Source organism: Onychomys torridus, chromosome 20 (genome assembly GCF_903995425.1).
Source record: "Onychomys torridus chromosome 20, mOncTor1.1, whole genome shotgun sequence".
In the NCBI taxonomy this organism is placed as follows: domain Eukaryota; kingdom Metazoa; phylum Chordata; class Mammalia; order Rodentia; family Cricetidae; genus Onychomys; species Onychomys torridus.
In genome coordinates, this window is record NC_050462.1 from 30,383,518 (window position 1) to 30,388,347 (window position 4,830).

The 4,830-nt window shown below is 42.3% G+C and overlaps 1 non-coding gene across 1 annotated transcript; it reads right to left on the minus strand.

Annotated features, from left to right (window-relative positions):
- Positions 1-3,206: 3,206 nt before the first annotated feature.
- LOC118571296 lies at positions 3,207-3,312 on the minus strand. The gene has a single exon (XR_004943332.1). It is a non-coding gene; the product is annotated as a U6 spliceosomal RNA (small nuclear RNA).
- Positions 3,313-4,830: the final 1,518 nt, after the last annotated feature.

The following is a 4,830-nucleotide window of genomic DNA, read 5'->3' on the forward strand; positions in this document are numbered from 1 at the left end:
CAGGCCCTCTCGAGGCTATTCTTTATTTTCTATCTGTTTATCTCTGCACTATAAATCCTTCTATCTACTATTTCCTGCTGCTCACACTCAAGAAAACTCTGGGGATCCTGGGTTCTATAAGAAAGCAGGCTGAGCAAGCCATGAGGAGCAAGCCTATAAGCAGCACCCCTCCATGGCCTCTGCATCAGCTCCTGCCTCCAGGTTCCTGTCCTGTATGAGTTCCTGCCCTGCCTACTTTAGAGGATGAACTGTTACATGGAAGTGTGAGCAAAAGAAACCCTTTCCTCCCTAAGTTGCTTTTGGTCATGGTGTTTCATCACATCCATAGGAAGTTAACCCAAGACGTCTGTGTTTCCAAGAGGCCTGCCCCCCTCAAATGTTTGAGTAACTGTGGCTGTGTCCAGCCAGGTGAGATGAAGTGACTCTAAGGTCCCAAATTCAGAGGTTGGGATTATGAAGAAAGGGATAGCATGACACTTGAGAAAGGGCTGTGAGAAAGGAAATCTGTTGGGTGCTTAAGAAAAAGACCTGAGTCAGAGTCAGCTGGACACCATGTCAAACTGATGAGTGACGCTGATGTTTCAGAAATGTTCCCTTGAGCTTAGCACTGGCTTCATGGTCAGAGCTCTCATTTTCTTTCCTTAGAGTTGACATGGTGCTCTTCAAAATGACTGAAGACAGGTGGTGACCGGTGGTCCAGTGACAGGTCCAGTCTTAGCCAAGCGCTTGCATGGCATTTCACAACATCCTCATGAGATGAAGTGCTATTATTAGTTTTTCGAAGCACGGGGCAGCTACCAGCCTCAGTTAGGATGTTGAGTAATTTGCCCAAAGTCACACAGCTCATAAATGACAAGAGCTAAGAGCCAGGCTTATGGCCGATGAGTCAGAAGTCTGAGCTTTGAACCACAGCTTTACATTACTGCTTTTTTGGGGGGGCGGGGTCGTCAAGCTAGGGAAACCTGATTGCTGATATAGACATGCATTATATATAAACTGCATTATGTGTATAGATGTATGTGTGTTGAAAAGCAACTAAAAGAGTTTTTGTACTTCATTCACTCTGAAGCCCAGGCCGGACTTAAACTTGTGATCCTTCTGCCTCTGTTTTCCCAGAAGCTGGGATTAATGGCCCGTGACACCAGGTCCATATCTCATCTTACTCTCAAACTACTGAATTTAGACATTTTTTTTTTTAATTAGAAAATTTGATCTTGTCTGCAGAAACAGAGAGCAGACAGGTGGGTCCTTGAGGGTGGGAGAGGTCTGAAAGACAGAATAAAGAAATTAGAAACTGTGGAGGTGATGAATGTAATCACCTTATGTTGATTGTCAGGATGGTTTCCACAGTGCATATCAAGGCTGTCAGATTATAAACTTGAAATATATGCAGGTTATTATTTTTTTTAAAAGATTTATTATATACAGTCCTCTGTCTGAATGTATGCCTGCAGGCCAGAAGAGGGCGCCAGATCTCATTAGAATTGGCTGTGAGCCACCATGTGGTTGCTGGGAATCGAACTCAAGACCTCTGGAAGAACAGCCAGTGCTATTAACCTCTGAGCCATCTCTCCAGCCCTATATACAGGTTCTTTAATGTTAGGTCGACCCATTTTTCAATAAGGCAGCGTTAGGTATCAAGAGAAGCTCAAAGGCCCAGGCATGCACACAGTGCACATACATGCAGGCGAACACTCATACAGGGAAAAGGAATCTAAAAAAGAAAAAGAGAAAGTTAACAATCTTGTCCAAGATTAGCTAGAGAGATGCAAGCGATACAGCGTAATAAACTCTTTTTGTTTTTGTTTGTTTGTTTGTTTGTTTAGACGGTGTCTCATTATGTAGCTTTGGCTGGCCTGAAACTTGCTATGTAAACCAGGCTGGCCCCCAAATGACAGCGCTCCACCTGCCTCTGACTCCTGGGTGCTAGGATTAAAGACGTGCACCACCACACCAACCACACCACAATATGCCTTTTAAGATTATTGAACAAAGTTGCTGGTGTGGGATCTCACCTGCCATCCTGTTCAGGAGGCTGAGGCAGGAGGGCAGCCCTGAATCTGACATTAGTTTAGGTTACTTAGTAAGTTCCTGGCAGGTTTGGGCTACAGAGGAACACTCTGTCTCAAAACAAAACAAACAAAAATAACAACACTTCCAGGCCAGATAGTGTATGCCTATAATCCTCGAATTTGGAAGGTAGGGGAAGGAAGATCAGAACTTCAATCAAGGCCATCCTCTCTCTGCTACTCAGATGGTTTTGAGGTCAATTTGATAATAGGTGGGACCCTGTCTCCCAACAACAGCAGCAGCAACAACAACAACAACAACAACAACACACACACACACACACACACACACACACACACACACACATTTTTAAACTTGGGGTAAGAGGAACCCTTATTCACTGCTGGTGAGAGCACAGAATATACAGTCATTACAGAAATCAATTTGGAGGTTCCTCAAAACACGAAAACAGAACTGCATATGGCCCAGCTGTTCTGCTCCTGGCATACCACTCAGAGAACTCCATATCTTGCCACAGACACACTTGCAGAACCATCTTGCCTGCTGCTCTGTTTACTACACTAAGGAAATGGAACCAAACTAGATGTCTTTCAACAGATGAGTGGATAAGGAAAATCTGTTCTGTGTGTGTGTGTGTGTGTGTGTGTGTGTGTGTGTGTGTGTAGTGTTATTTAGCTCTAAAGAAAAATGAAATCACACAGTTTGCAGAAAAATCAATGGACCTAGAATGTATAGTAATAAGTGAAGTCACCTAATCTCAGAAAGAAAAATAAAAAAGAAACACATGTTCTCTCTCAAACATGGATCTTAGCTTATAGTGTGTGTGTGTGTGTGTGTGTGTGTGTGTGTGTGTGTGTGTAGATGCCCGTAAGTTTGGATACAGTATAATAATTAAAAAAGAGACCAAGGAAGGAAAATAGTCATGAAAGATGATATAAAGTTACTGTTTTCCTTTCTTTTTTTATGGTAGATAAGTATGTAGAATGTAGCTGAGCTGATCATCCAAGTGTAAAGCCCTAAGTGAAGCTCCCCAGCTTCAGAACGTCCATTCTAACTGTACTGAAGGTCGCTAAGATGTGTAGAGGTCAGGCTGGCCAAAAGTTTGAGTAGCTGCCTTGCTCGAGCTGTGTGGTGTTTCTATTTGTGAATTCACTACAATGAAGTGATTTTTATTAAAAAAAAAAAAAAACTTCGCAAATTTGCTTGTATTCTTTGTACAGGGGCCATGCTAATCTCGGTGTTGTTCCAATTTTAGCAAATGTGCTGTCAAAGTGATTGCCCAACATAGTTTTTATTTGTTTTCTTAAAACATTTATTTTCATTTTATGTACAGGTATTTAACCTGTGTGTTTGTGCATCACGTGCTTGCCTGGTGCCCATGGAGACCAGAAGAGGGCATCAGATGTCCTAGATCTAGAATTAGAGGTGGTTGTGAATGGATCCTCAGAATCAAACCCAGGTCTTCTGGAAGAGCAGCCAGTGCTCATAACCATTGAGCCATCTTTCCATCCCTTCAACATATTTTTTAAAAGGTAAATACATCTCTTTAGAAGCTTATCTTTATTGCATTTAATCAATCTATTGGGAATTTTTAAAAAGGAATTCTGTAATTATATGGCCAGCAGGGGGCAACTAAATACTTGGAAAAGTCACCCTGTACAAAGGAAAAAAAGTTAAAATTTGGAATTGTCTGTTGGCATTGTGCTGTGCGAGACAGCTGAATGCCTTTTAAAATGGTAATTAACACCTAGTCACACATTCACACTTCGAATTTGCGAAAATAATTGAGCACTCTTAAGCAGACAGATTATAAAACCACATGCTACGGCCGGTCTGTGCTACACTGTTTGGGTTTTCGGTATTCATATGGGTCTATCTTGCTTTTAATTTTTATTATAAAAACATGGACGAGAGTTTTAAGAAATGATGACTATAAGACAAATCAGAATCATGGTGAGTTATTCAACCCATTTTTATATACAAATATAAAAATTCTGAAAGTAGAATGTCATCCAGCATGAGACGTATCTTAGATAGTGCTGACCATATGCCCGCAGGGCTCTGATGCTCCCTCAGACTGGCCACCTCTATGAAGCCCAAATGGGAGCCTGCCAGAGCTCCCTCTGTCTCTCTGATAGTTACACATGGTTCAAGACATTGAGAGATGGAAAGACAGTGGATTCAAGTGCCCTTCCGTTCACTTGTCCTTCTATGGTACCCATTCACCACACTATGGGACTTCTTCAGTCCATTTTCAGCTACACCAGTGAGAAACTAGTCTAGCTCCTTATTTATTTATTTTTTAAAGCCAATTTGCTTTTTTTGTTTGTTTGTTTTTCGAGACAGGGTTTCCCTGTGTAGCTTTGCTCCTTTCCTGGAACTCACTTGGTAGCCTAGGCTGGCCTCGAACGCACAGAGATTCGCCTGCCTCTGCCTCCCGAGTGCTGGGATTAAAGGCGTGCGCCACCACCGCTTTGCTTTTGCCTAGGCCTGTATTTGAGCATATACTCTAAAAATGGCCTAGGAACGAAATCATGTTTTTATACTGTTAAGATCACTACACGATGCCACTCAACCCTCAAAAGCCACTGAAGGGGACACTTTCTGTAACAAAGGGGGTGTGGTTTAACTTCAACCTTTCCTTGTTTGACCACCATACAATTATACAGTCCGCATGTCATGTGACTCCACAGCGCCAACTGAAAGGTAACTGGTGGCTTCTCTTCCCCCTTGTGAAACCAAGAATTGTGCCTTTGTATCATCTGCTTTATGCCTTTGGGTCTCTGTTAGCATGCTGAA